Source organism: Cupressus sempervirens, chromosome 10 (genome assembly GCF_028749045.1).
Source record: "Cupressus sempervirens isolate cs-2001-9-10 chromosome 10, ASM2874904v1, whole genome shotgun sequence".
NCBI classification, from domain to species: Eukaryota; Viridiplantae; Streptophyta; class Pinopsida; order Cupressales; family Cupressaceae; genus Cupressus; species Cupressus sempervirens.
The window spans coordinates 17,577,771-17,602,134 of NC_143127.1; the positions used below are offsets into that span (position 1 = coordinate 17,577,771).

The 24,364-nt window shown below is 35.8% G+C and overlaps 1 protein-coding gene across 1 annotated transcript in view; it reads left to right on the plus strand.

Annotated features, from left to right (window-relative positions):
- LOC149532349 (condensin-2 complex subunit CAP-D3-like) overlaps window positions 1–24,364 on the plus strand; it is a 107,121-nt gene that overhangs the window by 39,768 nt on the left and 42,989 nt on the right. The window lies entirely within an intron of this gene.

Below are 24,364 nucleotides of genomic sequence, written 5' to 3' on the forward strand. Positions count from 1 at the left end.
TGCGTAGTACTAAATGGAGCTTCGTTAATTGGGCAACTGTTTGTAGGCCTAAAAAGGAGGGTGGTCTTGGTCTTCGATCTGCTCTATTGAGTTGTCAAGCTTTGGCTGCTAAACTTTATTGGCGATGGTGCTTTGGACAACATCAACTTTGGGCTCGTATTATCACTCATAAATATTTTCATGGTGCTGATCCTTGCTCTGTTTCTGCACTTCCTCTTGAAGGTCGTGGCTCAATGGTTTGGCATACTTTGAAGACAGGTGCGATGTTGGTGAAGAGGGGTCTGTTCTGGATATGTAAAGGAGGTTCTCAGGCTTTGTTTTGGTCTAATGCTTGGGATGGATTCCCTTCCATTTTATCCATATACCCTCATCTTCAGCCTCTTTGTGACTCTTTTCTTGCCACTGGATGGGATAAAGTGGCTCATTACAAGACTCCTTATCAATTGGGACCTGTTGTTGGTTACAGATGGAAGCATTCTTCTGATTGGCCTCCTGGAGGTACAGACATGGATCATCAGGAGCTTTCTCAAATTCTGGCCTCTAGAGAGTGTTCTTCTTTGCTTGGTCCAGATGTTTTGGCTTGAGGCGGTACCTTGTCTGGTAAATATCATGTCTCTGTTGGGTATCATGAGATAACTAGACAATTATTTGGAGATGCTGAGGTCCCTTGGTGGAAGCAAATTTGGAATAAAGTTTCTTGGTCCAAGTGCAATTTTTTCATGTGGTTAGTGGCTCACAACCGTTGTCTTACTTGGGATAATCTTTGTAAACGTGGATTTCAGGGCCCCTCTTATTGTGTTTTGTGTGGTAATGGAGAGGAATCTGTCTCCCATCTGTTCTTCCATTGCTCCTATTCTACTCAGATATGGCACCTTTGGTGGAGCGCTTGGGGTTGCTCTTGTCGGCATGCTTCCTCTTTGCTTGAGTTCTGGGCCCGCTTGGGTAGTGCTCCCTCCAAGTCTTCTTCTCTCCATGCTACTTGGATTGCTGGCCCATCTTTCATGCTTTGGCATATCTGGTTGGAGAGGAATCGTCGCATATTCCAAGATGTTCGGCTTGTTGTTTTGCATCTTTGGTGGAAAATATCACATTCTTTTCAGGAAACTATTCTTATGAAGTGTGAGCTTGATGGGGGTATGGATCCGGTTGATTTTGCTATCTGTAATCGCCTCAATTTTCATCTGTAGGATGGGGTTGCAGCTCATAGGTTTCCTTCTATGTCCAGGTAGCTTCACCATCAGAGGAAGAGTCGGGTTAACTGGGATGGGCACTGGACTCCTCCCTGTGGAGTTCTGAAAATTAACACTGATGGTTCTTCCCGTGGGAATCTTGGTCCGGCTGGTATTGGCGGAGTGGCTCGTTGTAGTTCTGGGGATGTTAAATTTTTCTTCTCAATTCATAAGGGTGATTATACTAACAATCTCATGGAAGCTCAGGCTATTTTATATGTTGTGGAATAGTGTTGCTTGCGGGGATGGAGTAAGATTATTTGTGAGTCTGATTCCCAGGTGGTGGTGAACATGCTTTCTTCGCAAGAGCTTGAGGATGTTAGTTGGCAGCTGGCCACTGTTGTTAAGCAGATTCTTTTCTTCTCTTCCTCTTTTCAGTTCATTAGGTTCACGTATATTCCTCGTGAATGGAATAGAACTGCTGATTGTTTAGCCAAATGGGCTTCTAGTCATGATCCGGGTTGGAATATTAGGGATAGGAGGCAACTGTCCTTTGAGATGGTGCAAGAATTTGATGATCTTGTTGCTCAGGATCGAGCTCCTTGTTGAGCTCTCCTTGTTGTATTCCTTTCTGTCTTAATAAATTTTTACCCCTCTTTTTGCAAACAAAAAAAGTTTAAAATATCTTATAAAAGAAAATGAATTTATTTAATCTTTTATCCATATTACTAAAATTGTTTTGATTTTTTAATAAAAATTATTATGTATTTTTTGAATTTTAAATACAATTAGTAATAATAATTTAAAAAAAAAAAATAATAATAAACTTTAATAACAATTAATAATTATACATACAACTTCCCCTCTTTACAAATCTAAAATTTTATATTTTATATTTGCAACCATGTTTTCCAAATTGTAATGTTTAAATTGAGTTGCATTTGATAATTAATTACTCTTTGGTTCACATACAAGTAGTATAAATATAAAATTTTGATTGTTGTAAAACGTAGCAATTGGACCAATGAAGTTACCAGCCAATCATAAAATAGAAATTACTCATTCAAAATTAATTTAAAAATAAATTGATTCTTCAACTTTAGAAATATACAGCTTTGGTTTTTTAAAAAGTTAATCGTGACTAACAAGAGCTCTACTAGAGCTCAAGTTTGTGCTATGTCCCCAGGCAAAGGTTAAAAGGTGGAAAAATGCATTGATAATGTTGTATAGCACTAAAGAGAGAAACATAAAGATAAGATTAACACTGCCTTTTTAAAGTAGAAATATTGTAATATGTAATTTTTAAATTTTTTTTTAGAGTATCTAAGGATTATATATTATTTTTTAATACAATTCACTACATTTCTGATCCTAAATATTAAATAAAAAAGTATGATGAAGTAGTGTGTGTGTGTGTGTATAAAATAGTTTAGTTAGTTTTTATTTTAATAGTTTGAATTTAATCAATAAAAATAATTTATTATTATGTTATATTTTTTCTTCCATATGTATACTTCTATATTTCAATTGTAATTTAATTAAAATTAAATTAGTTATTTTGATATTATAGATATTAAGTTTGCCTAATATTAAGTTTATTTAATTTTAAAAAGAGTTAAATAAAATAAATAATATAATAATTAAAAGTTAAAAATATAAACAAGAAAAAAATAGGCATATTTTCTATGTATATAATTATAAATCTACACAGATGTATTTATGAATAATTTAAGAATAATGATGATGACAGTTCTTGTGAGGGCGCAAGAGGTATGACATAAGTAGCAATTAATTCGAGACTAAAGATCACCACCATTGTCAATTAATTTTCATATTTTTTATTTAAGAAAAATAAGCATTAACCTTAGGAAATTTGATCTTAACCAATCAAAAATTTAAAAATAGTACAACATAATTGATTTTTAAAATTCTATAAAAAAATATGATAATGACAACAAAAATGCATTCATATTTTGTTTTTGTTGCAAAGGTCTTTTTTACAATAATGATTTTTTCATATTTTTAAAATTGAATTTAGAGACTAAAAATTACAATATGTTATAGTTTCCATTAAATGTAAGTATTTCCAAATTCACATAATTTATAATTAACTTTTCATAATGTAAACTTCTCTAATAAAAACTAAATATTATATTTCTTTAATTTTTTATAATTAACTTCAATATAAATTATAATAATTAAAAAAAATTAATAGAAAATATAGTATTTTAATATAATGAACTCCTAAAGTTTTTGTTATAAACCAACTATAAATCTTGCAAATAGTTTAAATAAAATTCATTATATTATCCGCTCCCCATATCAACACTAGATATTATGAACTTGGGGAAAAGATTGTTACCAACATGAAGCTTGGACACTTTGCTAAAGCTTTTAAAAAAATATTAAATGCATTTTGACATCTTTAATAATTTTTTAAATCTTGTATTTTCCTTTTCCGATTTTACATAATGATTTGATTTTGTTACATAGTAACTTTGTTGATGTCTTAAAGTTAAAAAAAATTGAAGTTATCATGAAGAAAACCGCTTTGGAACCTCGTACGATTATGAAAGGTTGGAGTGCATGCAAGTTTGTTGGCCTCATTTGGGGGCATTACATGTTCTTTGATCATCCTTTTGTTCTTGCATGAGTTTTTTCTTTGTCATCTGTCTTGTTGCATTGTTCGTCTCCATTCTTTGTGATTTCTTTGGTCTTTTTTTGCTTGCTAGTTTGTAAAAGGGGTACTCGACCTTCACTTTGGCTTGCTCACATGAGTCAAGGTTAATGGCTAATGATGTAGATGAATCTCCTTCCCAGCAAGGAGAGATTGAAGCACCCAGTAATGATCAAATACAATGTGATCAGATACTTCATGCAATGACAAAGATGCAGAGGTCACATGGGTTTTCGAAAAAGGATGGAAAATCCATCCCACATAACAATAATGATACCAGTGTGAGGCCCTCATATAAGGCAGTGTTGTCCAAGGAATATTTACCTTCATGCCCAGTTTCTATGAAATTTAATGGCCTTTTTGAAAGGAAGTTTGCTGCAGGATACCTAGGGGAATGGGAGGAAGTGCAAACGATGGAAATAGTCAGGGAAATGGAGGTGAACTCGAAAGTGGAGAAGATAGTAGGGCATTACTTAATGGTTTGAAAACTCTTACCTTTTCCCCAAATGACGATATGGTCAAACAGTCAGGGCATAACCAAATCATCCAAAAAATATAGCTATCTACTTTGTGTGTTTAGATCATAAAGCTTTACCATTTGGTAAATATTTTGATGATTGGTTAAATTCAGTTTGGGGAAAAAAAAATGGCATTCATGTTAGCTTTTGCAAAATGATGCTAAAGGGCTTGTTTGTTGTTTTTTTGAAAAGTGACAATATGCAGGAAAGAGTTCTTAGAAAAAGGCTTTTGGAATGTGGGTCATTCTCTCTTTTGTGCATTCTCTTGGTCTCCAAAAGGTAATTTTGATAAAGTTGTGGAAAGATCTACCCCTAATTGAGTAGAAATCAAAAACCTTCAAGTCGAATTTTGGCCTTTTGTCACCTAGATTCCTAGTCGTCTCGGCTCTATTCTTCAAATTGAAGAATCAAGGGTTACTTTACCACACCTTAATGCTAGGGTTCTTATAGTACTATCTCCTAATATTGATTTCCTAGAAATCATTGCACTAGATATGGAAGGAAGGAACTTCTCTTGCGAAATTTCATTGCTAGGTAATCTTTATGCTTGCTTCCATCACAAGCATAATGGGCATGTCAAAAAAGATTACCCAATGATTAAAACCTAGTTTGATAATGCTAAAGTGATTGTTGAACAGTCCACTGGTGATACCCATAAGTTGAAACTGAATGAGGGTCTCTCGATCATTTGAATAGCAAGGCCAATGTTGTCAACAAAGATAACCCTAATATGGGTAATTCGAAACATGCTATTGAAACTGGGAATGTTGATAAAGGAGAATTTATTACTCTCTCGAATCCTTTGTATGATAAGGATTTTGTTGTGATCCCGATTGATTATAATCCTGATAGTGTAGGATCTTATCCCATGATCCTTGTTTTTCAAAAGCAAGCTAAGGTTGATGAATTAGGTTCAAATATAGTCCCCACTAGATTGAATGCTCAACAATTAGCTATCAAATCCATTAATGAGAAAGCCACCAAGATTAAAAGTGCTATAGTGGACCATGGATTCTCGCCATGTCAAAGAGCTCTATGGGTGACTGCTAAAGGGGATGAGGTTTTGTGTGTTGTTTGTAATATTTATGCTGCTAATGACTAGAGAGAGAGAGAGAGAGAGAGAGAGAGAGAGAGAGAGAGAGAGAGAGAGAGAGAGAGAGAGCTAAACTTTGGGACTGGTGTGCCTCTTGCCTTCCCAATGCTCATTGGATATTTGTAGGTGATTTTAACATGGTGGAGCTTGGTTGTGATAAGCAAGGCGGTTTGAAACATAAGTGGAAAATTCTTTCGGATTAAGCTTAAAAGGTGCCTTAATCTCCTAGATCTCCTTGAGAAGAGAAGAAGAGACTTTAAGGACATATGGTTTACATGGTGTAACAATCAAGGGGGCATGAATAGAGTTTTTGGCAAGCTTGATAAGGTGTATGGAGATTCCTTTTTCTTTTCCTTCCATAGTGATAGAGGTGTATCATCTCGAAATGGAAGCACTTCCATGTTAAGAATGTTTAGCCCTCTGAGAAGTGGTCTGGGGTTATGTGAAGCACCTTAATTAGGTCTTTGCATGGATCTTGCCATTTCCCCCTATTTTGCTTCTCTCCCCCTATTTCTAGCCTTTTTCTGATAACTTTCTATGAGAAATTGAAGACTTTGACTTTTTGGGTCAATGATGACTTGATGGGTCAAGGTCGACCTTGACCCTGACCTAGGTCAGGGCCAACCTCAACCCTAACCTAGGTCAGGGACAACTTTGACTCTAACCTAGGGCAAAGTTGACCTCGACCCTGACCCTAGGTCCAAATTTCAAGTTTCAGAGGTTTTGAGATATCGAGCTTCAGAAAGTTTCATTTTCCACTTTCGGGTCAGTCGTTTTAGATTTTGGAATGGTAAACTCTTAAATTGAATTTAATCTAGGTCCATTTCTAGGGTTTAAGCCTTAATTGGGATTAAATTCTCCAGTATTGGCCTCTCTAGAATTTGGTGCCCTATATCAGTATATAAGGAAGCCTTCTTCTCTCATTTTCATATACACTTTTTTAGGAGGAGATATCTACTTGTCATGATCAAGTATCCACCTTCTATTGAATTTAAGCAAGCAAATCAAGTGAGCAAGCAATCAACCATTCAAGCATTCAAGTTCTCCATTGAAGATCAAAGATTCAAGCATTCAAGCCTTTGAAGGGATTTGGTTCAAGCATTCAAGATTCATCATGGTGGTGTGATCTTCCTTCAAGATCCTTTGTTCATCTTCAAGATCTATTCATTCTTCCCTCAAGGTGGATTTCAAGCATATAGTCATGGAGGTTTTGGTTTACATTATTGAGTCCAAGCTTTCATATCAATATACTTTTTTACATTTCAAATAGAATTGCATATCTATTGAATATCATAGCTTCGTTGATAGATCTACTTCTTCTGCTTGCTAGCATTCTCTATTTCAAATCCATTATTAAGGTTGATTTCAAGTTGGGGTTTGACCAAGGAAAACCCCTCATCCAAAGAACAAAACCTTTTTCTCTTCTAGATACATTTGCAGGACAACAAATATCAGTGCACATTTGAGTACCTTTTTTCGCCAAACTTTTGAGATCCGTGAACATAATTTTCGTCGAAGTAGTGCAGGTCAAGGTTGGAAATAAAGGGGTAAGATTGTGCCCCACTATCTAGGTCAAGATTTACTTACCCTCAAAAAGACAAAAGCTTTTCAAGTTTTCTTTGTTGCGATTTTTTGATCTTGGATTTGGTTGCAAAATTTTTCGAGACTATACACAAGCGTTAGAAAACAGGTATTTCCAAATTAATTCCATCATTAGGTATGTATCTTATGTTATCTAATTTCAAGCATTTCCAGATTTACATTACAACTCAAAATACAAATGAATAATGGGAAATGTTAGATGAATTGTTTAGGCTCCATTTTTTTTCACCTATTTAGGAGGGCACTCCACTGTTTTAGTATCTTTGACCTCTCTTTCTAATCACTCTCCTATCTATACCTTGGTTATACTCCATGATAACCTTGATACCAGTAATTGCAAACTCAGAAGGAATACTTTTAAGTGGAATTTTTCTTCCAAAGACTCTGACACTAAGGATGTTATTAGAATGATGATTTTTCTTTCCAAGACGTCTGTCCAACCTTTGAGACCTATTGAACAATGGGAAATGTTAGTTGAAGCCTAGTAGGTGTATCAAATAACTTGTGAAAAACTTGCTAGTGATAGAAACAAAGAGGAATCTGAACTCCAAAATAAGCTTAGTGAAGTCGAGTTAGAATTGCAAAATAAGTGAGATGATACTTTCCTGGAGCAATTGGTAGTTTCTGTCAAGCACCAACTTAGAACTCTACAAATAGCCAAGATTCAAGGTCAAAACTTTCAAGCTAAGATAAACTAGTTGAAAGACGGGGATATAGGTTCATGATTTTTTTAAAATATTATAAGAGCTAAACAAAGGATTGAATTGATTGAAGAACTCTAGGTTGAGGAATGTAATACTAAAGATCCTATATTGATTAAATAAGCTTTCTATAGTTTCTACTCTAAACTTTTTTCATCTGAATTTGGACAAGAACAACAGAAGGCCCTAAAAGGTTGCTTAAGCATCATCCCAGAGAAACTCAATGCTTTGGATAGAGATGACCTTAACAAACATATCTCACTTGATGAGATTATTGGTGCCAATATGTCCATGAAAAATGAGAAATCACTAGGGTTGGATGGACTCACAATTGAGTTTTTCAAAGAAAATGTTGAGTGGGTAGGTGAGGAGTTGTTGAGTTTTTATAATGATGCTTATGAATATGGTCCTTTGGATAGTAAAGTCAATAGACATGTTGAGTTTTTATAATGATGCTTATTGATTTTTTTAAAGAAAATGTTGATTGGGTAGGTGAGGAGTTGTTGAGTTTTTATAGTGAGAAATCACTAGGGGATTTGAAAACAAGGTTGTTGGCAATCGCTATTCTTGCATTTCCAAATTGGGACAAAGAATTTCATGTACATGTCAACCCATCAAATTATGCCATTGGAGCCACCTTGGTTCAAGAAGGGGTACATGGACTTGATCACCCAATATACTTTGCAAGTAGGTTGTTGTTGAATGCTGAGAAGAACTATAGCACCACAGAATGGGAAGCCCTTGGAATGGTTTATTCGATCCAGAAGTTCAGACACTATTTACGGGCAACACCATTCACCTTCTATGTGGACCACTAGGCCCTTATCTACTTGGTTAACAAACCAATTATTCAAGGGAGGGTGAGTTGATGGCTCATCTTACTCTAGGAGTTTACATTCAAGATTGTTGTGTAGCTAGGCCGTAGCCATGTTATTGTAGACCAATTGTCACAGATCAAGTCTAGTGAACCACCCATTCGGGTAAATGAGGACTTTCTAGACTCCCATATGTTTCATAATGCCATACTCCTGAAATGGTATACAAGTATAGGGGAGTACTTGTCCACAACTCAGTTCCCTTCAGACATGCCTCTAGGAGAGCGAAGGTAGTTGGTGCTCAGGAACATGACCTTCCAACTAATTAATGGTCTATTGTGTAAATGGGCCTAGACCAAGTCCTGAGGCGATGTGTGATGAAATTACTAAGTGTGCTTCGAGAAACCCATGAAGGACCTGTAGCGGAGGACACATGGGACCCAATATAATGACAAGAAAAGTGCTCTTAATAGGCATATGGTGGCCAATTTTGTAAAATGATGCCAGAGAATGGTGGTCGGATGTGATACATGCCAATGGGCAGGGAAACCCCTCAAATGATATTTTATGCCTCTCAACCCTTCCCACACCTAGGAGTTATTCGAGAGATGGGGACTTGACTTCATCGGACCTTTGAAGGCTAGTCATGCTTAGTGATGTCAGTATATTGTAGTCACCACGAAATATTTAACAAAATGGATCGAAGCACACGTGTTGACAAATAACTCAACACTAAGTACTACAAAGTTCATTTACGAACATATAATAACAAGATATGGCATCCCAATTCAATTGACAAGCGACAAAAGTGGTCATTTTGTGAACCATGTCATTAAGCTATTGACCACAAAATTAAATATTTTCATACACTGTTGAGCCCATGTTATCCTCGAGCGTTAGGCATAGGTGACGAATAAAATCCTAGTGGACATCATCTATAAGTCTTGTGGGGTCGAAGGTGAAGACTAGGAAGAGAGATTACCTTCAATGTTGTGGGCCTACCGAACTTCTTACAAGGTGACCATGGGACAGACACCCTTTCAATTGATTTATGAACAAGGGGTAGTGGTTCCTGCAAAATTCATGGTTACCAACCTACAAATAGCCATTGATAACAAGCTTGGTGACATGGATAGTCTGAGGGAAAGACTTTATAATTTGAATAACCTAGATGAGAAAATAGCCATGGCATAATAGGTGATGGATGTGGCCCAACGACGAAGGAAAGTGTGGCACGTCAAGCACCTCCGTCAAATGTAATTCACATCTGGGCAGTTAGTCTTGAAATTTAATGGGAGATATGAAAAAAAGCTTGGAAAATTTAAAGTGAAATGGCTAGGTCCATATAAAGTCCAAGAAGTAGTAGCCAATGGATCGATAAAGTTGTGGACACTTGATAGAAGAGAGCTTTTGGACACTGTCAATGGATCAAAATTGAAAGTCTACCACCAAAGGCAATGGAGCTATCACTCAAAAGGGTAAAAAGTTTCAAAAAAAATTAGTTACAAAAAAATGAGCACTGTTCCACAAACACGGTCCCACAAATATGTGTCTCGTAACAAAACCCTACCGCAAACAACTTCAACTCTCATGGACACTATGGCTGCAGATGAGCGCCCGAGGGTATAAAACATGGGCTGCAAGATAAAAATAAAATAAAAATAATACTTCGTCAACAGAGAAGATTTTGAAAGAGGCACATAGCATACCAAGGCAAGGCCACAGGAGAAAAGAACGAGAGGGGGTGAAAACACTGAGAGCTGTGGACGGAAGGTAGACATCTAGAGATTGTTAGTCCTCTACAAAGAGGGAGTGACCAACCAACATAGAGAAACACAAGTATCAAACCTTCCATTGTCTTAGACTTATCGCTCATCAGAGGAGTAGACACATACAAGGGAAAGCAAACACAAAGGAAAGTAATTGTGGGCACCACACTCGCAGACAGGAGGACAATAAAAAGGTGAGGACCACAATGAGGAATCATCCATGAAGGTGTAGACAAGGTGTGAGAACTGTGGCCTCATCCGTGAAAAGCATCCTCAGGGAAACCCTAACTATTTTTTTGCAACATGATAAAACAAGAAATAGTTAAACAACTCAAGTATGCAGTCGGTAGGAAAGAGGTGAAAGTACAAGGATCAGTTGGAAGTAGAGAGTAATAATATGGACAAAAATGAAAAAAATTTGGGCTTAGGAGTATGTGTTGCAGGTTTAGGACTAGAAGTCTCGTCCAGTAGCAAGAAACAAAAGGTACGGGTGAAAGTGCAACAAACTAGCTAGAAGGCAGATATTTCTCATCGTGCAGTTCAGTTTGAAGGTTTAAATGGCACTGAGTGTAGAAAATGGTGGCGGGAGACATCACATATTGATGTCATCAAATACATATTGGTGCATGTGCAAGTGCATTTGGATATTCAAATGCCAATATTTTTCATACGGTTGTTTGAGCCGATATTGAGTAGTATGATTGAATCATATAACAAACATAGTAGGATGAGCTCCTTCGAATACAAAAAGCATCCTATCATGATTTCTTTCAAAACTTGTAATTTTACTAGAGTCCTTGGTATTCTTGGCCAAGGAGGCGACAAGTTGGTAACCACAAATCACAAACTTCCACAAGATTAGAATGAGTATTGGATTAAGACCTCACAATAGATGAATTCGATGTTGTTATAAAGGGTACCAAGAGTAGAGGATTGAAACACAACTTTATCAGAGAAGGGCATTGGTGATGTATCATGGACATGATAAAGAGCCAACTAACAAGAGTAAGTAGGGCTTCGAATATTGCCTTGCCACATATTTTCTTCATGAACGACATCATGTGTGGGATGGTATATGATTGGGCATTTGTCCTCGCCAATCGCATGGAAGAATTCATGACTCTGCAACACCATACATTTTACATGCCCCACATGCCATTGGGTTATTTTTAGAAGCTTCACTTCATCAAATTTCAACTGACATATTTGAGGTCCCACCGAAAGGCAAACTGGCACAGGGAGAACCCCAATATTCTATTGGTGACACTTGGACATAGGAGGCACAATAGCTAGTTAGAAGAGAGTGATGCAGGGATTGAGCATGGGTGACACTGATAGTGGCCATGGAGATACTACAGAGAGTGAGGAGACTACTTCAAAGAGCGATGACTCTCAAGTGGAGGATGAGATAGAGGTGACCTACATAATGTCTCTGCCTAAGTCATTGTTCACACCACCTTTGTTACCCACAATAGCATACTTGACAACCACCACTGCCACTCCTTCCATTCCATCAGTTGGTAAAAGGAGGCCATAGATTATTGACACTAACCCGCACGCTGACCACAAAGATTGAGTAGGTGATAAAGATGAAGAAAGTTGAAGTGCCCTCCCAAGTAGTTGAGAGTCAGATAGTCAATGTTGTCATTGACCAGATGAGCCTAGATGTAGTAGAGGGTGTGATGGAAATACACTAGGCAAAGACAGATGAGAGTGGCTTTCTTGAGCCCCAAGTCATATTAGAGGCCATTGGCAGTGAGGTGGTTGTGACCATTGCTTCTACCTTGTTGGCAGAACCAGAGAACATGGCCCAGTTGGCCTAACCAGAGATGGCAGATGTCTAGGTGATGGATCGGGCTAGTATGTTCCTAAGACAGTAGTTCCAGCTCACTCCTGATGACATAGGTCCCTCCATTCAATCCCCGCAATAGGAAGAGGGTTTGAGTAGAACACCAACAACAACACCAAAGGAGAAGGAGAGTCCACTATCCACAGATGCACTCAATGGGGAGGCTGTGTTAAATATTTAACATGATAAGCTACAGGTCTTGAAGTGCAGGTCGCACTTAATCTTCTTAGTCTAGATATCTATGAATGGCTTTATATCTACTCTCCTTCTTTCATATGTTAGGTGGTGACTTTTCAAGATCAATTTACACTTAATACTAACCTAATACAATGTGTTAGTTAGTGTGAATCCTAACTAGTCTTGAAGTCGCTGATTCATGAGAAAGGTTATTAAAGCCAACCAAGGATAGGGACATGCCCTTTGATGGTGACGTCCCTTGGTTTAGATATTTAGAGGGATGATGAAGTAGTCTTGTAGGACACACAAACATATTCAGTTTGTTCCTCCAAGCATCATTATTCAGTAATTGATAGCATTGAGATATTTTCTACTATCATATCAAATAAATTGATTCTTGCTTCTTGTATCAGAATTAAAGAAATTAATTGTTCTTCAAACACTTCAATCTAAGGCTATTTCCTCAAGAAAATTATCATATTGTTCTACTTGCAGAATCTTTACATGGTATTAGAGCTCTGGTAGTCAAACCTAGGCTCTATAAAATTAAATTATCAGACTCTATATATATCTAGCAACTATATTCTATCTTCAAATGGCATACATAATCAAAATCGATGACAGGTTTGATGGGAAAGAGCACTTTGAGGCTTGGAAATTAAGAATCATGATGATTCTTGAAGAGAACAATGTAAAACAATTTGTTAATGGAGCATCCAAACAACCTCCAATTGAACTTCACAAATCTATCTGGAGTAGATGAAATAGAAAAGTTATTCAAATCATCTTGGATGGAGTAAAAAATGATATCGTACCTATGCTTACAAAACATCAAACTACCTTTGATATGACAAATGCATTACGAAATGCATATGAAATAAATAATGCAACTAGGATTCTTGCACTAAAAAGAAAATTGAATCACATTCAGATAAAGAAAGGAGAATTGATAAATTCTTACTTTCTAAGAGTTGTTGGCATTAGAGATGAACTATCAAGCATAGGAACTACCATTAGTGACATAGAATTAACGCTTATGGCTATAGATGGATTGCCAAATTCATGGAAGACATTTGCACAAGGAATAAGTGCCAAAGATAATCTTTTAGACTTTAATAGACTCAAGAACAATTGTCTTCAAGAGGAATCTAGAAAACTAAAGAAAGGGGGGAAAACAAAAGCAAAAGATGAAGAACTTCACGTTCTTAATACAAACTCCTATGAGGTCAAGAAAAAGCATTTCAAGAAGAAAAAGGGAAATCAAAAGAATGGAAAACCCAAGAAAGACCTATCTAAAATAAAGTGTTTCAAATGTGAAAAATTTGGACACTACAAATCTAATTGTCTTGAAAATTCCAAACAACAAGCAAATTGTACAATTGTTATTAGAGAAGAAGATACTTATGATCTTGAAAACCATGTTTTGTATTCCTCTCTATCAAATGAAATTTTAAATAAAGCATGGGTAATTGATAGCAGATCTTCTAGACATATAATGGGATACAAAGAAACGTTAGACTCTTTATCAAAGAAGGTTAACGGTGAAGTTACAATCGGTGATAATTCAGCACACTCTGTTGAAGGAATTGGAGATTGTACTTTGGAAACACTATTCTTCTTAAAGGTGTACTCTATGTATTAGGAATTAAAAGAAACCTAATCTCTATTACAACACTTGAAGATGATGGGCACAATGTTGCATTCATGGATGGCAAAGTATTAACTTGGGGTAAGAACTCCTCCATGAAGAAAACAAAGTTAATTGGTCAAAGAAAAGGATATTTGTATGAATTGAATACAAAATCTAGTCAATCTATTCAGGCCCTAGTTCATGAAGCTACATATATAAATGAAATATGGCACAGAAGATTAGGGCATCTAAATTTCGAGACTTTATCAACTATGGAGAAGATGGTTACTAGATTACCTAAACTAAATAAAGACCACCCAAGTATTTGCAAAGGGTGTGCTCTGGGTAAGAACACCATAAGTCCCTTTCATGATAGTACTAGGAAAACAAATAATGTACTAGAATTAATTCATTCAAATTTATGTGGACCTATGTCTGTTCCTTCTCTTGGAGGATTTTGGTATTATATCTTGTTCATAGATGACTTCTGTAGGAAAACATGGATTTATTTTTTTAAATGCAAGGAATCAGAAGAAATCCTACAAAGGTTTAAAGAATTCAAAACATTAACTGAAAACTTTTCAGGGAATAAAGTTAAAACCCTTAGAATTGATAACGGAGGAGAATATACCTCAAATTTGTTTAAAAGGTTTTGTAAAGAATTAGAGATTAAGAGGGAGTACAATGTTCTTTATAATCCAGAACAAAATAGGGTGGCAGAAAGAAAGAATAGGACAATTATAGAAGCTGCTAGAGCTATGATTTTTGACCAAAATCTAGAATATTATCTTTGGGCAAAAGCCTCTTGTACTACTGTATATATTCAAAATAGAAGCCCTCACTCCTATCTTAAAGATAAAACCCCTGAAGAAGTATTTACTAAAGAAATACCCAATATAAGTCATCATAGAATTTTTGGGTGTCCAGTATATATCTATGTTCCAAAAGAAAAGAGAACCAAGTTAGAACCCTCTGGGAGGAAAGGTATCTTTGTAGGGTATAATGAAACATCTAAGGCATATGGGATTTTCATACCTGGACAGAAAAATATTGAACTTAGTAGGGGTGTAATCTTTGAAGATCTTGCAGTCAAAAGGGCCATAAGTTCTGATGAACCTTCTCCTTTACCTAGTTCTGAAAGAGATAATGAATCTGGGTCCCAGAGGGAGAATTTAGAAGAAATAAAAGATGAAATTCAAAATATGAATCTTGAAGAAAATTCAAAGAAAAGACCACTTTGGACCATTAAAATAGTTGAAGCAGCCCAAGACTTTGTTGCACCTTCTGAAATAGTCAGAGAAAGAAAAAGACCTAAAAGATTTTGTAGTTTTACAACAAACACGAGTGATTTATCCAAAGAAGACCCTACTGATCCTTCTGATGCTATTAAACATATAGCTTGGAAAGAAGCCATGACAAAAGAATACCAATCTATTATGAAAAATGATGTTTGGGAAATTGTTCCAAGACAAAGGAAAATCTGTTGTTTCTTCCAAGTGGATATTTAAAATAAAGCATGCTATTATTGGTAGTATTGAGAAGTATAAAGCCAGATTTGTAGCAAAAGGATTTTCTCATAAAGAAGGAATTGGTTATGAGGAAACCTTTGCTCCTATTGCCAGATATACCTCTGTAAGAGCAGTCTTAGCAATTGTCGCATCAAAGGGATGAAAAGTACATTAGATGAACCTGAAAACAACATTCTTAAATGGAAAGATTTCAGAAGAAGTATATTTGAAGCAACCTGAAGGATTTGAAACTCATGATCCTAACACTTTTGTTTGTAGGCTCAAGAAAGCTCTCTATAAGCTTAAACAAGCTCCTAGGGCCTAGCATGAAAGAATTGATAAGTATCTCACCGGCTTAGGGTTCTCCAAGAATGAAGCCAATCCCAACTTATATTATAAAAGAAATAAAAATTATATGGTAATTCTGATAATATATGTTGATGATTTACTAATAACAAGTAATGATCATCTCATAGATCAGTGCAAGAAAGATTTAACTAGAGAATTTGAGATGAAAGATTTGGGACTCCTTCATTACTTCCTAGGACTGGAAGTACGGAAAAATTTTGATAGTATCATACTAAATCAAGGGAAGTATACATCAGATATTTTAAAGGGATTTAGAATGTGGAATTGCAAACCCATGTCTTCTCCAATGGAGATTAATCTACATAAACTTAAGGAAGCAGCTGCAAAATCATCTTCCATAGATTCTACTCTCTACATATAGATGATTGGATCCCTTATGTACTTAGTAAATACATGACTACATATTTTCTATGCAATTAATACCTTAACTCAATTTATGTGTGAATCGAAGGAGATTCACCTAGTGGCAGTTAAACACATTATGAGAGACTTACAAGGCACTCTTAATCTCGGACTCAAATATGAGAAAGTTCCTTTAGACCTACATGGATTCAGTAATTCATATTAGGGTGGAAGTGTTAAATATAGGATAAGTACTTCAGGATGTTGTTTCAGTTTAGGATCAACAATGATATCTTGAATATGCAGAAAACAGTCTTTAGTAGCACAGAGTCCTACAAAAGACAAATACATTATAGTAGTGATGGCCTCTCGAGAAGTAGTCTAGCTAAGGAAGTTAATTGTGGGATTATTTGGAAAATCTATGAATCCCACGATTATTCATTGTGATAATCAGAGTTGCATCAAGCTCTTAGTGAATCCAGTTTTCCATGACAGATCTAAGTATATTGAAATTCCTTACCATTATGTAAGAGATATGGTAGACGAGAATTCTGTAAAATTGGAATACATTTGTACTGCAGATCAGACAACAAACATACTCACCAAACTCTATCTAGAGTGAAGATAGAACATTTTAGGAGGAGACTTGGAATGGCAGAGTTGTAATTCATTTGTACTCTTTTTATTATTAATAAAATAACTTTATTTTGTCAGGCTATTGATTGTTATGGGCTCCACCATTTATATTCATTATTTTAGAGGTGGCGATCTCTTAAATAATGTGCTAAACAGTAGAGTTCTATTGTAAGATCTAGATGAGTTCAAGATCCTATAATTGTGATGTAGACATTGCTATGTCTATGAGTCAGAATTTGGATAAAGGAAGAATTTTAGTATTCTCCAGGTTTATCCTGTAGTCTGGTAGATCTTAAACTCAAGATCTTGTTGTGATATAAAAATACTAGTTTCTATGTGATGTAGGCAAATGGTGAATAACTAGGGCCAACAACTCACCCAACTATCCAAAACACCCTGCAAGAGTTAACACAACGGAAGCAAACACAAGCAACAACAACCAAAGGAAGAAGAAGAGATAAATACTTTTATTGATTCATTAAAATATCTTCATACATGCCTAGTTGTAAGGCCTTCTCGGTTACGACCAATTACAAATGCATTCACATTCAAAGATCCAACTGCAAATTTGCACGTTCAATTCTGCTCTTAGAATTCCTCTTCTTAAAACTTGCCTAACTCTAAGCCTAAACACTCTATATATACTTGCCAAAATAGATTACAGATTATTCTAAAACATTACATAAGAGGATGGCCAACCCAACAACGGTTTGGACACATCCCAAGAAAAGATCTTAACATAAATATCGTGATAAAAAATAAATCCCACAAGTTGGCTCGTAGAAATCACATCCAAATGCTGACACTCAACATACACTGGATAGCTCGGCACATGAAGAAACACTCGACATACATTGGGTAACTCAGCACATGAAGGAATTTCTACAGTAACTCAGCACATGAAGGATTGCTAGGCACATGAAGGAACTACTAGGCACCATCTTGCAGAATGAAAAAAATGAGTAGGATAACAAGGCAACCTAGGATGCTCCTGCATCAGACAACTAGGGTTGAAAGAAATAATTCTCCTAAATCATTGAGATGTCACAACCTGAGCTAAATCCAACTCAAATTGAGAAATCCATGAAGTATCTTCAATAGGTCTGTTCTTCCACTTCACCAAATATTCATAGTAATATTTTCCTCTTGTGCTCTTGCCAACTCTCCGATCCAATATCTGTTCAACTTCTTCAATCTATTTCTTAGGATAATCATCTGATACAACAACTTTATCCTTTGTCTCATGATACTTATACAAATCAAAAATACTGAATATAGGAGATATATCTATGTCATTAGGTAACTCAACTTCATAAGAATTACCACTATCAAATTTCTTCAAGATCTTACAAGGTCCAGATTTCTTCATCTTCAACTTACTATATGTTCAAACTGGGAATCTTCCTTTCTTTAGATGAACAATCACCTCATCACCAACTTGAAAATCATGGTGTCTTCTAGACTGATCAGCATTCTCCTTATACTTTTGATTACTTTGTTCCAACCTCAACTTCACTTCCTTATGCAAAGACTCCATAAAATCAACAAATCTTCTCCTGCAACGCTTCTCTTTTCTTCACCAACAACATCTCTCAAATCTGATATACCTCTAGGATGCATTCTAGTAACAATCTCAAAAGGTGTCTTTCCTGTACTCCTATTCACAAAATTGTTATATGTAAATTCAACTTGTGCCAATACCATCTCCCAATTACTTGGCTTATTTCCAACTAACCATCTCAGCAAATTATCCAAGCTTCTATTTACAACCTTTGTTTGTCCATTTGTTTGTGGATGGAATGTAGAACTAAACTTCAGATCAGTACCCATCTTCTTCCATAAAGTCTTCCAAAAATAACCAACAAACTTACTATCTCTGTCAGAAATAATACTTCTTGGTAATCCATGCAATCTCACAATCTCTTTTAAGAAAAGCTCAACAACATGCTCAGCATCTGATGTCTTCTTACATGGTATGAAATGAGCCATCTTAGAAAATCTGTCCACTACCACAATTATGGAATCATACCCTTTCACTGTCTTAGGAAATCCATGAACAAAATCCATATTGATGGTAGTCCAAGGTTTCTCAGTATAAACCAATGTTTTGAATCACTCCCTTTGCAACTTGACAAACTTCACAACTCTTTACAAATTTTTGAGCATCCTTATACATTTGTGGCCAATAATACTTCTCTTTCAACAAACTCAATGTCTTATCAATTCTAAAATGTCCAACTAATCCACCACTATGCTTTTCCTTAATCAGATTCAACCTCATAGAGCTTCTAAGAATACACAATTGAATGTCTTTGAACAACATACCTTCTTGAATTAAATATTCATCATACTTACTAATGTGATCTATTAGATTTGGTGCTTTGCACTCTCTCCAAGCCTCAGAAAAATCAAGATTAGCATCATACAACTCTTTCATTTCATCAAAACCAAGAACTTCAACCTTCATTTCTGTAAACAAGGAATGTCTCCTACTCAATGCATCAGCAACTCTATTAGTAACTGCACTCTTATGGTTAATGACAAATGTAAAACTCTGCAAATACTCAACCCACTTCATATGTCTCTGATTCAATTTATGTTGACTTCCCAAGTATTGTAAAGCTTTATGATCAGTATACAACACAAACTCCTTAGGAATCAAATAATGTCTCCACTTCTTCAATGCTTGAACAATGGCATAAAATTATTGATCATACACAAAATAATTCCTTTTAGCATCATTCAACTTTTCACTAAAGAAAGCAACATGCTTACCTTCTTGACTTAATACAGCTCCTATTGCATTATCACTTGCATCGCATTCAACTTGAAAGATTTTGTTAAAATCAGGTAAAGATAATACAGGTAATCCAACAACCTTTTGTTTCAAAGTCTCCAAACTCTTATTAGCTCCATGTGTCCACTTGAATTCCTTTTTATCTCCCCTCATTATCTCAGTCATAACATTACAAACAACACTGAAATTCTTTATGTAGGCCATTCCAAAATTGCTTTAACCTTCTCAAGATCCATCTTCAATCCATCACCTGAAATCACAAATCCCAAATACACAATCTCCTCTTACATAAAAGAACACTTTTTCAAATTAATCAGCAACTTTTCCTCTTTCAAACTCTATAATACTTGTCTAATATGCTCAAGATGTTCTTCCTTAGTCTTATTGAATATCAAAATATCATCCAAATAAACAATCACAAACTTACCCAAAAATCTTTTCAGAACTTCATTCATCAACCTCATGAAAGTACTAGGTGCATTAGTCAAACCAAAAGGCATAATGAACCATTCATACAAACCATCTTTTGTCTTGAAAGCAATTTTCCATTCATCACCTTTTCTAATTCTAATATGATGATAGCCACTCTTCAAATCAATCTTGGTAAAATACTTTGCTCCACTCAAACAATCCATTATGTCATCCATCCTCGACATAGGAAACCTATATTTAACTGTTATCGTGTTAATGGCTTTGGAATCAGTACACATTCTCCATTCTCCATTCTTTTTAGGTGCTAATATAGCAAGTACAACACATGGACTCAAGCTTTCTCTAATCAAACCTTTCTGCAACAACTCATGCACTTGTCTGTTAAGTTCTTCATTCTCTGTAGGTGTCAATCTATATGGTGCTTTGTTTGGAAAACTAGCTCCAAGAATCATATCCGTACAATGATTTATGCTTCTTACTAGAGGTAAACCATCAAGAGTATCATCAACAATAATGTCATTATACTCATTCAACAATTCTATAATTTCAACTGGTATTCAGCTATCACTATCTGCTGTCACTTGGTCATTACTAGCTTTTGCTACTCGGCCATTACTACCAACACTCGATCCTCTAGGAACTATGGAAAAACAAACTTGATTCCTTTTCATTTCCTTTTCAAATTGTTTCCAATTAACCATGCAAATTTTTATAGCAGTACAATTAACCTCATATGGACTTTCAATCAAAGGCAGCAATGTTTGTTTCTTCCCATTTAACCAAAGAGTATATTGATTCAATTTTCCATCATGTACAACATATCTATCATATTGCCAAGGTCTAGCCAACAAAATATGACAACAATCCATGGGCATAATATCACACAAAATTTCATCAAAGTAATGTCCAATTTTGAACTTCACAAGGCATTGCTCACTGACCAATATCTTATGCTCATCTTTGATCCATGAAACATGATAAGGTTTGGGATGTTTTAGCCTCTACAACTGCAACTTGGTAACCAACTCTTATAATGCTAGATTTGTAGAACTTCCACTTCAATGATCACTTTGCAACATTTTTCAACCATCTTACATCTTGTCTTGAAAAGACTTCTCTTTAAAACAAGTTCCTCATCATTTCCCTTACTACATAAGGTTCTTCTCACCATTAAATTTTCTCCAGCCTCAGGTCCACTTGGTGAACCCTCATCATTTTCTTGAATCACAACATTTCTAATACCTTGCCTACTTTCAGAGGATCTACATTCAAAAGATCTATGTCCCTCTTTACCACATCTGAAACAATTACCATGAAATCCACCTCTAGAATAGGAATTACATCTTCTTCAGTAAGAATTAGTGCCTCCTCAATAAGAATTACCACTTTTTCATTCGGTCTTTCCTTTGTTATCATTTTTCCATTCAAATTTGCCTTTATCCTACATAGAACTATCAGATCTACCACTTTCTCCATAAGATCTACCTCTACCTCTCTGGAATCTACCACCTCTACCTCTTTGTCTTTGTTCATGTTTCTTTGTGAAGATCTCCTCAGCTTTCAAGGCATATTGTTATGCTTCTTCTACACTTTCCAACTTCACAAAACTTATTTCATCTTGAATTTCAAATTTCAATCCATTAATGTACCTTGCAATTTTCTCAACATCATCATCCACATGTCTAGATCTGATGTCCAATCTATATAATTCCTTGGTATATTCTTTCACAATCATGTCCTTTTGTTGCAAATTTTGTATCTTTCTTAATAGGCTAACTTGGTGATCAACAGGGAGGAATTTGTTCTTTACCTTGTTCACCATCTTTGGCCAAGTTCTGATCTTCTCCTTTCCTCTCCTTTGTCTATCAGTTTGCAAGTGCTCCCACCATAGTGATGCATGACCTTTCAACCTAGCGACTGCAATCTTCACCTTTCTATTATCAAGAGTGTTTTCATACTCAAAGAACTTCTCCATATCAAAGATCCAATCCAACAAAACATTGGTATCAAATTTTCCATCATAATGAACAACTTCTACAACAGGCTTTGAATTTTCCTAGACAACACTCACAACAATCTTTCTTCATCTTGATCTTCTTCAGGTTCTGGATTATGGTTTGGTGTTGCTGCTTCATCATCACTTACATCATCAAGATGTGTTCCCCTCCTCTGGGCTATCTCCACAACATCTAATTTGGATGCAATTTGTCTCAACTGATCCAATATAGCATCATCGACATTTCTTCTACCACGAACCATCTTTACAAATCAGTTCTTGCAAGATTGTAACCCTCTACAAGTTATAGGTCAAATCTGCAGATCTACCACCCTACAACCAAATCCAAATCAGGGTTCTACCTAATCCAATCTCCACAAGGGTAAACCTCAAGCTCTGATACCAACTGACATAGGCAAAGGGTGAATAACTAGGGCCAAAGGCTCACCCAGCTATCCAAACCACCCTGCAAGAGTTAATACAATGGAAGCAAATGCAAGGAACAACAACCAAAGGAGGAAGAAGAGAGAAATACTTTTATTGATTCATTAAAACATCTTCATACATGCCTAGATGTAAGGCCTTCTGGGTTATAGCCAATTACAAATGCATTCACATTCAAAGATCCAACTGCAAATTCGCACATTCAATTCTACTCTCAGAATTCCTCTTCTCAAAAATTGCCTAACTCTAAGCCTAAACACTCTATATATACTTGCCAAAATGGCTTATAGATTATTCTAGAACATTACATAAAAGGAGGGCCAACCCAACAACGGTTTAGGCACATCCCAAGAAAAGATCTTAACATAAATGTTGCGATCAAAAATAAATTTCACAAGTTGGCTCGTAGAAATCATGTCCAAATGCTAACACTCAGCATACACTGGGTAACTTAGCACATGAAAAAACACTCGGCATACATTGGGTAACTTGGCACATGAAGGAATTGCTTCAATAACTCGACACATGAAGGAATTGCTATAATAACTCGGCACATGAAGGAATTGCACTTGAAGGACTGCTAGGCACATGAAGGACTGTTAGACACATGAAGGAACTGCCAGACACATGAAGGAACTGCTAGGCACATGAAGGACTGCTAGGCACATGAAGGAATTGCTAGGCACCATCTTGCAAAATGAACAAAAATGAGCAGGATAACAAGGCAACCTAGGATGCTCCTACATTACTATGAGTCACAACTTGTGTCTTATCAGTAGTAGCAGTGATTTTCATATCACAGGTTTAGTAATATAATAGTGTATTATGTGTTCTATAATACCAAATACTAAGAAGATTCAGATAGATATAGAGTATTAATTCTTGTTTATTCATCTGTATTGATGTTGCTAGATATAATATCTCTCTATATGATTATCAAGTTAAGAGGGAGTGTTAAATATTTAACATGATAATCTACGGGTCTTGAAGTGCAGGTCGCGCTTAATCTTCTTAGTCTAGATATCTAGGAATGGCTTTATATCTATAGGCTATATATTTAATACTAACATAATACAATGTGTTAGTTAGTGTTAATCCTAACTAGTCTTGAAGTCGCCAATTCATGAGAAAGGTTATTAAAGCTAACCAAGGATAGGGACATGCCTTTTGATGGTGACATCCCTTGGTTTAGATATTTAGAGGGATGATGATGCAGTCTTGTAGGACACACAAACATATTCAGTCTATTCCTCTAAGCATCATTATTCAGTAATTGACAACATTGAGATATTCTCTAATATTAGATCAAATAAATCGGTTCTTCCTTCTTATATCAGAATTAAAGAAATTAAGTGTTCTTCAAACACTTCAATCTAAGGCTATTTCCTCAATAAAATTATCATACAGTTCTACTTGCAATTACATATAAAGATCAAAATTACAAGTATAGACTTCATCAATATTCAAATCTTAGAAAATAGTTATCAGCATTCAAGGAAGGAATTAGAAGTCTGATATAAAGAAGTTGTAGAATCTTTATAGGCTACATCAAAAGTGGAAGTTGCTACCATAGGAGGTATGAAGGTTGAGTTAGACCAATAGATGGAGCAGGAGGAGGATGGGGAGAGCTTTTCCTATGGGTCAGATGAGGAGAGATCTAGGGTATACATCAGAGCTTTGGAGAATGTGCTAGAAAGAGGTCAGGTGATTAGACAACATGCCTTGACTAGAACATGAGAAGTATAACTAATCCAAGCTAGCATAAGGCAAAGATGCCCCGAGTAGTTCCACTCTTTCTTTGAGGCAAGAGGGTGGTCAACATTAAAGACACGAGAGATGC